The following is a 13952-nucleotide window of genomic DNA, read 5'->3' on the forward strand; positions in this document are numbered from 1 at the left end:
TTATAAATAACAGAAAATGTTATTAAATTGCTAAGTATTATACCTTCAAGGATATAGGACATGATGCCTCTATAGGAGGTGCGCAAAAATGTCAAAGTCAGATTCGTGGAGATGGACGACGACTCACGGCAGCACTCTTGTAGTAGTATGCAGATGAAGAGACCTGTGGGGACAGATGGAGAGGCGCCTCATAAAACAATATCGTCTGTACAGGGGATACAGACTATACACAAAGCAAACCAAGATGGATGGGTACTCACATAGAGGGCTGCACTTAGTTGGTGCCTAACAAAACAGGCTGGGACCTCAAAAAGTCGCCCGACAGACTACCACGCCAAACGAGGGAATCGCCTGGAGATCGATCAGCAGTCAGGACAGAGGAGTCCCAAGAACTTCCAAAGTAACCACAGCGTGTAGCGGTAGAGCCCATTGAATGAAGCAGGCCAAGTAGTCAGCCTCCGTGGAGGTAGATGAAATTCGTGATGGAAAAAATAAAATAGCGTGGAGCAAGTACTAAAAAGAAGTGTCATCATTTATTTAAACACATTAAAACCAGCAACGCGTTTCTCGACCGTATAGGTCGTTTCATCAGGCTGTATCTGTTTTATGAGGCACCATCTGTCCCCACAGGTCTCTTCAAGTATTATACCTGGCCACTTCATAATGCCACCCGGCTGGCAAAACGACCATTAAACACAGTAGATTTGCATAATTTAAAGAGATGGTAAGCTATGCCGACTTTAAACATGCGATCGTATGTAAACTAAAAAAAGGTGACTTTGCTTCATGAAAACCTCTTAATCGCTTGTTATTTTAAAATGTTTAAAGTGAAAGTAAACTTACCTGGTTTGCGATCTTCAGTAACCGTCTTTGTGCAAAAATAATGACTTTCATTCATAATTTTTTTCAAAGTTGGCTGTAATCAAAGTTATCGCCGTAATTAATAGATTTTTTTTAGACTTTCCAAATTCAAGCCATAATTTGTCTTTTTTCTTTCTATCCTGGTCACGTTGTTTAAACAGCCAATTGAAAATCAGGCCGTTAGGCGGCCGTGAAACTACATCATCCGCCTACTTCGTATTCTACGCATGCGCAAATTTTTTCCCGACAATTTTATATTAGGAGCACGCTCCTGTTTCGCGCATGCACATTTGATTTCTCTGGGCATAAACACAAAACGTCATCGGCTTAAAGATAAATGCAGCTGCTCGCTTTCGCAAATAACATAGTACTGAATGAATACATTATTGTTATTCAATGAGTACTATGTTACTAACGCAATTTACGCATGCGTGTTGAAGACTGGTTTCGGCGAGAAGCGCATGCGCAGTAGATGGAGACATACCCAATTAGCGCATGCGCAATACAAGCTGTCTTTGTGAACTGGCTTTTGAGATACGTATTGAGCTGATGGGACCGCTCCATACGTCAGCACACAAAAAGATAGTAAGTAGAGGATGGGAGGAGTTTGCATGTTAACGGTAGGAAATTACATATGTATTAAAACCTGGAATAATTGAAAAATTTTATAAAATAAACTTAGCGATCTTAACATATTAAGGTAATGCAATAAATTTATGTGTTCAACTTTCACTTTAATATTAAAAAGCTTACGTTATTTATACGCATGCGCTACATGTTGGATTGCTGACTGACAGGGCTTTAGATGCCAATACAATGACGTAGCGAGGCGTGGTTCAGTGCCCTCGACGGCTAAAGAAAAGAACAGGAAGTAATGCCGGGGGCGGAGCAAGGGGTGATAAGGCTCTGTAAGTAAAATATACATTTTTATATAAAGCAATGAGACATTTTTTAAAAAAAATATAGCGATTTATCTGGGACATACTTGAGGATTAAGAATGTATTTGCCAATTGCTCTAAATTTACCATCACTTTCACAAGTGCATAATAAGACCATACAATAACACTTACTCTAAATTTCACAAAAGCAGTCTTTTTTTTTTTTTAATTTAATTTTTTTTCTGGCAAATTTATTTTCTCTCTCATTTGCAGGCCCCTTGTATCATGTGACAGCTACCAGCCAATCACAGACTAGTATACATATACCCTGTTAGCTTTTCACATGTTCAGTAGGAGCTGGTGCCTCAAAATGTGTGAATATAAAACGTGTGCAAAATTTGATAATTGAAGTAAATTGGAAAGATTCTTAAAATTGTGTGCTCTTTCTGAATCATAAAAGTTTAATTTTAACTTGAGTGTCCCTATAAGTGGAGCACACTGTTTATTTATACAACTCTACTTATTATTGAGTTCAAGTGTTTCAGCCACACCAATTGCTAACAGGTGCATAAAATCCAGCATATAGCTATGAAATCTCCATAGACTAAGATTGGGTTGTACTGAAGAGTTCAGTGAGTTATATGTGGCACTGTCATAGGATACCACATTTACCACAAGTTGGTTTGTGCAATTCTTGCCATACGAGATCTGCCCAAGCCCTCTTTAAGTGCTTTTATTAAGAAGTGGAAGCATTTAGGAGCAACAGCCCAGTCACACAAACTCACAGAGTGGGGCCACTGAGTGCTGAAGCATGTAGCGTGTAAAAATCGCCTATCATCTGTTATGTCACTTACTACAAAGCTCTCAACTGCCTCTGGAAGCCATATTGGCATCATAAAAATGTGTCAGGAGCTTCATGAAATGGATTGGCCGAGCACAAACCTCCCATCAACATGTGCAATGCTAAGCATCAGCTGGAGTGGTGTAAAGCATTTTGCCGTCACTGGGCCTTGAAGCAGTGTAAACGTGTTCTTTGGAGTGATGAGTCCTGCTTCACTATCCTGCAGTCTGATGGAAAATCTGAGAGTGGTGGATGCCAGAAGAATGGTACCTACTGGAATGTTTTTTTGAGCTTTTGTGCTATTCCCCTTAATCACAGTAAAGGGATACAAAGACATTTTAGACAATTGAGTGCTTCCAACTTTGTGGCAACAGTTTGGGGGAGTCCCTTTCCTGTTCCAGCACGACTGTGGCCCATGAAGACATTGTTTGAGTTTTGTGTGGAGGAACTTTTGTGGCCTGCACAGAACTCTGACCCCCTCCCCCCATTGAACACTTTCGGGATGAAGTGAATTGCTGATTGCAAGCCAGGCCTTCTTGTCAAACATAAGTGCCTGACCTTATGCTTTTTGACTGAATGGGCAAAAATTCCGAACTCCATATTAATCCCCATGGTTTTGGAATCGGGTGTCCAATGAGTTCATATAGGTGTGATGATTAGTTGTTGACGGACATACATACTAGGGATGTGCATACATTTTTATTACTAAAAAGATAATCCCTTTATTTACCTTTCCCCAGTTTTGCTTAATCAAATCTGTTATATTTAATATGCATTTTACCTCTGTTATTACCTTGTATCTAAGCTTCAGCAGATTTCCTCCTTATCTCATATCTTTTGACATACTTGCATTTCAGGCAATTATTGCTGGCTCTTAAATAACTCCACAGACGTGAGCACAATATTATATATATATGGCACACACATGAATTAACGCCCTCTAGCTGTGAAAAACGGTCAAATGCATTCAGATAAGAGGCAGTTTCAAGGGTGAGGAAATTAGCATATGAGCCTACCTGGGTTTAGCTTTCAACTAAGAATACCATGAAAACAAAGCAAATTTGATGATAAAAGTAAATTGGAAAATTGTGTAAAATGACATGCCCTATCTGAATCATGAAAGTTTAATTTGGACTTTACTGTCCCTTTAAATTAGGTGCATTACTTACTTGTAGGGCTCTGGGGAGCCGCGCTAATCCTCTTCTCCTTTATCTTCATAGACTGTCTGGCTTGGCTAATGCGGATTGCTTTTCTTTTAGCGCAGGTGGTTGGTGCTCTTATCTGACCATCTTTACTGAGTCCAAGGCCACGCTAAAGGAGAAGGGTGCCGCCACGCTAATATACCTGTAGCGTGCTTTTTACATTTAGACTTTTTGAGTCATCAGCTACTACTGAGCATGTGCAAGGATGCACATAATATAATGTCACAAGATCAGGAAACCAAATCTGTATTTCCCTGCTGCTGGATGCTGGTTTCTTTTGTCATCGCCGCTCTCACATCTAAGAGGACTTTTGAGATCTACCAGTGTGAGTTAGCTGGACGACTCCATAACAGTCCAGAAGGCGGTTGTGACACTTCTCAAGTGTCTTACAGCTTGTAAGTACGGTCTTACTTGTTTTATTGGCGTGTTTTATACATCTGATTGTGCACTATGGTGGCGCCTTCTTTTTTTATCATTCACTTCTGCAGAGTTTAACATCTTGGGACACCAACAAGAAATTCGAAGAAGCAGCCTGCCATCCGTTCCAGATTTAGGATTTGGAGTATGGACTAGTTGAACTGTCCATTTTAATATTCTCATCACTTACAACAGTGGTCTGGTTTGATTGGGTTTATGACTACACTGTCATTATTTCATACATGTCACTTTTGTTTATATATGTATAGGTGTTTTATTTAATGATGCACTATATGTTTATATAATTTTTATATAGGTATTTGGCGCACTGATTTTTATATATATGCACAGAATATACGTATCTTCATTTGTTATTGGCTGATGGCTGTCACATGGTGCAGTGCGAATGTAAATAGACATAACTTTTGAAATTTGTCACAAAAAAATCTACTACTCATTTGAAGTTAAGACTAAGTGCTATTGCATTGTCTTTTTATCTTGGATTTGTTGATAATGCAAATCTATTGTATTTACTGGTCCTTTGCTTTTAAAACTGACCTTTCATGTGAGTGGTTAATATATATTTGAGGATGTTTAGTCCTAGCCTTCACACTACAATTCACTATTCCTGTAAATGAGATCCCCCCCCCTGCATTTCTTAGGGCCAGTACAGTTGTGTACTTTGCCTGCTCATGCCTAGCACAGCGCTGTTTGTGGAGGAAACTCTGGGTTTATAAAGTAAACTCTTGGTTTGGCAGGAATCCAGCCCACCAACCTGAACTATTAAAATACAGAGCTGTATAAACACCAACTAATAAGTTGCTGGTGAATTCTTGATACGTGTCTGACTGGTGTTTGAATATAGTAATTTCCTAAATAAGTGATAAATCACCTAATTTGTTGTGCTTACTAATTCTAACAATTTAGTGTTCGTACATATGTGTGTGTGTATGTGTGTGTGTGTGTGTGTGTATATGTATATGTGTGTGTGTGTGTGTGTGTATATATATATATATATATATATATATATATATATTTAATGTATGTAATACAAACACGCACACATACACACACACACACACACACACACAATCAATTAAAATAGGAGACGAAGGAGAAGAAAAATGTTGTGCATATTCATTTATTTCAAGATATCCAGGGGGTCGAAATGCCTAGCATCTGGTTGAAGACACTTCAGCCATTCTCTATTGTGAGTCAACTCTGCTCTCCACCAACTGAATAGATAGAGGAGGAGAACTCTATTTTCCCACAAAATACCTTTTGGCAGCTAGTTAAATCTTGGTTAGAAGTTTTTTAATGTCTAATTGAGAATTATTCAGTGCTCAGCAAGGTTAGAGAATGAGACGTTTTTCCAATATCTTTTCTACATATTTGTTAACGGCTGACCTTAAAGGGACAGTATACTGTAAAATAGTTTTTCCCTTAATGTGTTTACAATTGCTTTTTTTACCAACTGCAGAGTAAAAAATGTATGAAAATTAACTTTTTAAGGCTTATTTGTGTATATTAAAGCTCTGATTTTGTGTTTTGAAGCCACAGCCTAATAAAATAGGTTGAGCTTGTAGGCATAATCAGATCTCATTACTGTATCACATTGTGCACATATACCTGCTTCTTGATCTTATATCTGTCCTTAAAACAATCACCAATACTTTGAGAGAACAATGGAAAATCAACATTTTATTACCTTATCTCTGCTTTATCACACTGGGAGTGTAATTTCTTCTGCTGGCTGTGTTTACAAAGCTTATCTATAGCTGGTACGCGCGGCCACAAACTTTCAGAATAGGTGGGGATACCACATGCTAAATTAACAATTTCAAATGCCAATATAAGGTTAAAGGAGCTACTTGTAAACAATTTAATACACTCCAGCAGGTAAAGTGGATCATTGGGAACAAATTAAAGGGGAGAAACATTTTGAGTAAACTGTCCCTTTAATGTCTTGAGTAGGTCACTAGACCATCCAACTTATGTGAAAATTATTGTCCCTTTATCCTCATCACCTGCGACCGCAGTTTTTCACTTAGGGGAGTTTACCTCAGATAGTTGTGATTTTACAGAAATTCGCTCTGTGAATTAGTCACAGTAGTTTATATCCTATAAATCATACCCAGGCCAGGAAGCAATGGCTACTATCATTTTACTCATGGCTCCTAATTTTGAGATTTAAATATATTATATACATAAAGCATGCTGAGATTAAAAAAACAAACAAACACGTTAGCTAACCCTGCTTAACGCACAAATAATTTTTGTAGTTTTTTTTTTTTTTTTTTCTGCAATTCAAATTTATCTTGAGTAACAGTTCATGTGCCAGATTTTGCTAACCTTTTTTCTGGACTGGCTTACATAGCTTGAAGACCCAGGTAAAACAATATAAAAAATTGTGGTAAACATGCCCTAGGTTTAACTACATTGTTGTATATAAATCTAGTAGCACCTTGGCTTGTTTTAGCATATATAATTATCGCATTTACCCATTAGCTTTCATTGCAACCCTACAGTGCTAAAATCTTTTCTCCAACATTGGTGTGTCCGGTCCACGGCGTCATCCTTACTTGTGGGAATATCTCTTCCCCAACAGGAAATGGCAAAGAATCCCAGCAAAGCTGGCCATATAGTCCCTCCTAGGCTCCGCCCACCCCAGTCATTCTCTTTGCCGTTGCACAGGCAACATCTCCACGGAGATGGTTAAGAGTATGTGGTGTTTAGTTGTAGTTTTTTATTCTACTATCAAGAGTTTGTTATTTTAAAATAGTGCTGGTATGTACTATTTACTCTGAAACAGAAAAAGATGAAGAATTCTGTTTGTGAGAGGAAGATGATTTTAGCAGACAGTAACTAAAATCCTTTGCTGTTTCCACATAGGACTGTTGAGATGAAGTAACTTCAGTTGGGGGAAACAGCAGACTTTTCTGCTTAAGGTATGACTAGCCATATTTCTAACAAGACTGTGTAATGCTGGAAGGCTGTCATTTCCCCTCATGGGGACCGGTAAGCCATTTTCTTAGTCTCAAGCAGAATAAAGGGCTTAATATGGGCTATAAAACTGGTAGACACTTTTATGGGCAAAATCGATTGCTTTATTTGGGCATTTTATACATGTTTATGCTGGTATTTCACACTTATAAACTTGGGGAACGTTTTTTAACGTCAGGCACTATGTTAGACACCTTTTCCAGTCAGGAAGGGCCTTCCCAGTTGTAGGCTGAGCCTCATTTTCGCGCCATTACTGCGCAGTTGTTTTTGAGAGCAAGACATGCAGATGCATGTGTGAGGACCTGAAAATAGTTGGAAAAGTTCCTAGAAGGCGTCATTTGGTATCGTATTCCCCTCTGGGCTTGGTAGAGTCGCAGCAAAGGCTGTAGCTGGGACTGTAGAGGGGTTAAAACTGTAACTGGCTCCGGTTTCGTTATTTTAAGGGTTAAAGCTCTGAAAATTGGTGTGCAATACTTTTAATGCTTTAAGACACTGTGGTGTAATTTTGGTAAATTTTGAACAATTCCTTCATATTTTTTCACATATTCAGTAATAAAGTGTGCTCTGTTTAAAATTTAAAGAGACAGTAACGGTTTTGTTTTAAAACGGTTTTTGTGTTTTACTGACAAGTTTAAGCCTGTTTAACATGTCTGTGCCTTCAGATAAGCTATGTTCTATATGTATGAAAGTCAATGTGTCTCCCCCTTCTAAATTATGTGATAATTGTGCCAGAGCGTCCAAACAAAGTAAGGACAGTACTGTCACAGATAATGAAGTTGCCCAAGATGATTCATCAGATGAAGGGAGTAGACATGGTTCTACATCATCTCCTTCTGTGTCTACACCAGTTTTGCCCACGCAGGAGGCCCCTAGTACTTCTAGCGTGCCAATGCTTATTACCATGCAACAGTTGACGGCTGTAATGGATAACTCCATAGCAAATATTTTATCCAAAATGCCGGCATATCAGAGAAAGCGCGATTGCTCTGTTTTAAAAACTGAAGAGCAGGAGGGCGCTGATGATAATTGTTCTGTCATACCCTCACACCAATCTGAAGGGGCCATGAGGGAGGTTTTGTCAGATGGGGAAATTTCAGATTCAGGAAAAATTTCCCAACAGGCTGAACCTGATGTTGTCATCTAGGAGGTGTTATCTACTCTGGATGATTGTGACAACCTGGTCATTCCAGAAAAATTATGCAAGATGGACAAGTTCCTAGAGGTTCCGGTGCACCCCGACGCTTTTCCTATACCCAAGCGGGTGGCGGACATAGTGAATAAGGAATGGGAGAAGCCCGGCATACCTTTTGTTCCCCCTCCGATATTTAAGAAATTATTTCCTATGGTCGACCCCAGAAAGGACTTATGGCAGACAGTCCCTAAGGTCGAGGGGGCAGTTTCTACTCTAAACAAGCGCACTACTATTCCTATCGAGGATAATTGTGCTTTCAAAGATCCTATGGATAAAAAATTGGAGGGTTTGCTTAAAAAGATTTTTGTACAGCAAGGTTACCTTCTTCAACCCATTTCGTGCATTGTTCCTGTCACTACAGCAGCGTGGTTCTGGTTCGAGGAACTAGAAAAGTCGCTCAGTAGAGAGACTCCATATGAGGAGGTTATGGACAGGGTTCACGCACTTAAGTTGGCTAACTCTTTTATTTTAGATGCCGCTTTGCAAATAGCTAGATTAGCGGCGAAAAATTCAGGGTTTGCAATTGTGGCTCGCAGAGCGCTTTGGCTAAAGTCTTGGTCAGCGGATGTATCATCCAAGACAAAATTGCTTAATATCCCCTTCAAGGGTAAAACTCTCTTTGGGCCCGAATTGAAAGAGATTATCTCAGACATCACTGGGGGAAAGGGCCACGCCCTCCCACAAGATAGGCCTTTCACAGCCAAGAATAAGTCTAATTTTCGTTCCTTTCGTAATTTCAGGAACGGACCGGGCTCTAATTCTGCATCCTCTAAGCAAGAGGGTAATACCTCACAGACCAAACCAGCCTGGAAACCGATGAAAGGCTGGAACAAGGGTAAGCAGGCCAAGAAGCCTGCCGCTGCTAACAAAACAGCATGAAGGAGTAGCCCCCGATCCGGGACCGGATCTAGTGGGGGGCAGACTCTCTCTCTTTGCTCAGGCTTGGGCAAGAGATGTTCAGGATCCCTGGACGCTAGAAATAGTTTCTCAGGGTTATCTTCTGGAATTCAAGGAACTACCCCCAAGGGGAAGGTTCCACATGTCTCACTTATCCTCAAACCAAATAAAGAGACAGGCATTCTTACATTGTGTAGAAGACCTGTTAAAGATGGGAGTGATACACCCAGTTCCAACAGCGGAACAAGGAATGGGATATTACTCAAATCTGTTTGTAGTTCCCAAAAAAGAGGGAACTTTCAGACCAATCCTGGATTTAAAGATCCTAAACAAATTTCTCAGAGTACCATCGTTCAAGATGGAAACCATTCGAACGATTCTACCCACAATTCAGGAAGGTCAATTTATGACTACCGTGGATCTAAAGGATGCGTATCTACATATCCCTATCCACAAAGAACATCATCAGTTCCTAAGGTTCGCCTTTCTGGACAAACATTACCAGTTTGTTGCCCTCCCATTCGGGTTAGCCACTGCTCCAAGGATTTTCACAAAGGTACTCGGATCCCTTCTAGAGGTTCTAAGACCAAGGGGCATTGCAGTAGTACCGTACTTGGACGACATTCTAGTACAAGCGTCGTCTCTTTCAGAGGCAAAGGCTCACTCAGACATCGTTCTGGCCTTTCTCAGATCTCACGGATGGAAGGTGAACATAGAAAAAAGTTCCCTGTCTCCGTCGACAAGAGTTCCCTTCTTGGGAACAATAATAGATTCCTTAGAAATGAGGATTTTCTTGACAGAAGTCAGAAAGATAAAACTTCTAAACGCTTGTCAAGTTCTTCATTCTATTCCTCGTCCTTCCGTAGCTCAGTGCATGGAAGTAGTAGGATTGATGGTTGCAGCAATGGACATAGTTCCTTTTGCGCAAATTCATCTAAGACCATTACAACTGTGCATGCTGAAACAGTGGAATGGGGACTATACAGACTTGTCTCCAGTGATTCAAGTAGATCAGAAGACCAGAGACTCACTCCGTTGGTGGCTAACCCAGGATCACCTATCCCAGGGAATGAGCTTCCGCAGTCCAGAGTGGGTCATCGTCACGATCCGACGCCAGCCTAGTGGGCTGGGGCGCGGTCTGGGGATCCCTGAAAGCTCAGGGACTGTGGTCTCGGGAAGAGTCTCTTCTCCCGATAAACATTCTGGAACTAAGAGCGATATTCAATGCTCTCAGGGCTTGGCCTCAGCTAGCAAAGGCCAGATTCATAAGATTCCAATCAGACAACATGACGACTGTTGCGTATCTCAATCATCAGGGGGGAACAAGGAGTTCCCTGGCGATGAAAGAAGTGACCAAAATAATACAATGGGCGGAGAATCACTCCTGCCACCTATCTGCGATCCACATTCCAGGTGTGGAAAACTGGGAAGCGGATTATTTGAGTCGTCAGACATTCCATCCGGGGGAGTGGGAACTCCACCCGGAGATCTTTGCCCAGTTGATGCAACTATGGGGCATTCCAGATATGGATCTGATGGCGTCTCGTCAGAACTTCAAGGTTCCTTGCTACGGGTCCAGATCCAGGGATCCCAAGGCGACTCTAGTGGATGCACTAGTAGCGCCTTGGACCTTCAACCTAGCTTATGTGTTTCCACCGTTTCCTCTCATTCCCAGGCTGGTAGCCAGGATCAAACAGGAGAGGGCCTCAGTGATCTTGATAGCTCCTGCGTGGCCACGCAGGACTTGGTATGCAGACCTGGTGAATATGTCATCGGTTCCACCATGGAAGCTACCTTTGAGACAGGACCTTCTTGTTCAGGGTCCATTCGAACATCCAAATCTGGTCTCCCTCCAGCTGACGGCTTGGAGATTGAACGCTTGATTCTATCAAAGCGTGGGTTTTCAGATTCCGTGATAGATACTCTGGTTCAAGCCAGAAAACCGGTAACTAGAAAGATTTACCATAAAATATGGAAAAGATATATCTGCTGGTGTGAATCCAAGGGATTCCCATGGGATAAGATAAAGATTCCTAGGATTCTTTCCTTTCTACAAGAAGGTTTGGATAAAGGATTATCTGCGAGTTCTCTAAAGGGACAGATTTCTGCTTTATCTGTCCTACTACACAAACGACTGGCAGTTGTGCCAGATGTTCAAGCATTTGTTCAGGCTTTGGTTAGGATCAAGCCTGTTTACAGACCTTTGACTCCTCCCTGGAGTTTAAATCTAGTTCTTTCAGTTCTTCAAGGGGTTCCGTTTGAACCTTTACATTCCATAGATATTAAGTTGTTATCTTGGAAAGTTTTTTGTTTTTGGTTGCTATTTCTTCTGCTAGAAGAGTTTCTGAGTTATCTGCTCTACAGTGTACTCCACCCTATCTGGTGTTCCATTCAGATAAGGTTGTTTTGCGTACTAAGCCTGGTTTTCTACCAAAGGTTGTTTCCAACAAAAATATTAATCAGGAGATAGTTGTACCTTCTTTGTGTCCGAATCCAGTTTCAAAGAAGGAACGTTTGCTACACAATTTAGATGTAGTCCGTGCTATAAAATTCTACTTATAAGCTACAAAAGAGTCCAGACAAACTTCTTCTCTGTTTGTCGTCTATTCTGGTAAAAGGAGAGGTCAAAAAGCAACTTCTACCTCTCTTTCCTTTTGGCTTAAAAGCATCATCCGATTGGCTTATGAGACTGCCGGACGGCAGCCTCCTGAAAGAATCACAGCTCACTCCACTAGGGCTGTAGCTTCCACATGGGCCTTCAAGAACGAGGCTTCTGTTGATCAGATATGTAAGGCAGCGACTTGGTCTTCACTGCACACTTTTGCCAAATTTTACAAATTTGATACTTTTGCTTCTTCGGAGGCTATTTTTGGGAGAAAGGTTTTGCAAGCTGTGGTGCCTTCCGTTTAGGTAACCTGATTTGCTCCCTCCCTTCATCCGTGTCCTAAAGCTTTGGTATTGGTTCCCACAAGTAAGGATGACGCCGTGGACCGGACACACCAATGTTGGAGAAAACAGAATTTATGCTTACCTGATAAATTACTTTCTCCAACGGTGTGTCCGGTCCACGGCCCGTCCTGGTTTTTTAATCAGGTCCGATGAATTATTTTCTCTAACTACAGTCACCACGACACCCTATAGTTTCTCCTATTTTTTCCTCCTGTCCGTCGGTCGAATGACTGGGGTGGGCGGAGCCTAGGAGGGACTATATGGCCAGCTTTGCTGGGACTCTTTGCCATTTCCTGTTGGGGAAGAGATATTCCCACAAGTAAGGATGACGCCGTGGACCGGACACACCGTTGGAGAAAGTAATTTATCAGGTAAGCATAAATTCTGTTTTTGCAGTAGAATTAAGAGTCAGATTTTGTTAAAAAAAATTATATTTATACTTAGAAGCCAGAGGATTCTGTGTTTTTCATACTGTGGATGTTTGTATTATTTATACACACATAGACGAAGATACATTACCATAATGTATATATTTTATTATACTTTATTTATAAAACGCCATTATATTTGGCCATGGGTACAATTAATATAAGTAAAAGGATGATACAATATTTATAAAAGATAAGACAGAATTTGACAAACACACACAGTAGGGATTGAGGGCCCTATTCCTGTGGGAATTTACAATCTATATGTCTATACAATGGTCTGAAAAAAATGTCTTCTCTTGCATGAGGAAATAAAATAGCAACCCTAAGGATGCATAAGTATTTAACAATAAATATATTTCATGCTAATTATGAGTGCTGCCATTTTGGAACCTAGATATCACTGCAGGTATCTGAAGGAGACTTGATGCACATGTGCAAAAACGTTGGGACTGGAATACAGCGATCACTAGATTTGATGGAAGCACCTGTGACTAGATGGAGGTGGGGAATAACCTCAATACTATACTTGCAGAATCTATTTTGTGTTTAATGTCTATTTAATGCTTCTTAGCTTTATAAACCTTACCATCTCTGGCGGTACCATTGAGTCTTCTTAAGGAGGCCCTTGGAAGGACTGTCTTCTCAATTCTTGCATTAATAGTCCCAGAGCTATGGAATTTTGTGGCACTGTACATATAAATGATAATAAGATTATTATTTAGCAGTTTTCTGAACGGTCAGTATGTTTTCTTTAAGTGCAGAGAGTTCCCCAGCAACACATAATTTCACTGCAGGAACCTATAAAAAAGGAGAGCAACATTAGACATAGCAATGAGTCCCTGTGCAGACTGTCACTACAGAGACCTTAGGTGAAAAAAAACTTACAGCATTTGCAATGGCAACTATCCTTGTGCAGATGGTCACTGCAAGGACCCAGGAACTGAAAGACCAGTTGTTAGCCACTCGGCCATTCGCCTAGTGTAATGATTCTTGCATTCCAATCACATCCTCCTGTAGCTGAAACACATACTATGAATAATAGTTCCCAGGCATTACCTAGAGCAGGGCTTGACAAACCCAGGAGCCTGGGAGTCGCTGGATCCTAGAATTTTACCCCTGGCTCCAAAATATTCTCTGTGAAGAAGCCATTGAGGAACTTATGTTTTAACTAACGAAACGTGTTTGCCTTTTATACCACTTGAAGCTTTGTTTTTATGGAAATATGGAAATAAAGAAGGTTTTTTCAGCTTCATTGAGTGCGAGGGCGTTATATTCTGTGT

General features: G+C 40.7%; 1 protein-coding gene across 1 annotated transcript in view; it reads left to right on the top strand.

Annotated features, from left to right (window-relative positions):
- LHFPL2 (LHFPL tetraspan subfamily member 2) overlaps positions 1–13952 on the top strand; it is a 295979-nt gene that overhangs the window by 10489 nt on the left and 271538 nt on the right. The window lies entirely within an intron of this gene.

Source organism: Bombina bombina, chromosome 2 (assembly GCF_027579735.1).
Source record: "Bombina bombina isolate aBomBom1 chromosome 2, aBomBom1.pri, whole genome shotgun sequence".
NCBI classification, from domain to species: Eukaryota; Metazoa; Chordata; class Amphibia; order Anura; family Bombinatoridae; genus Bombina; species Bombina bombina.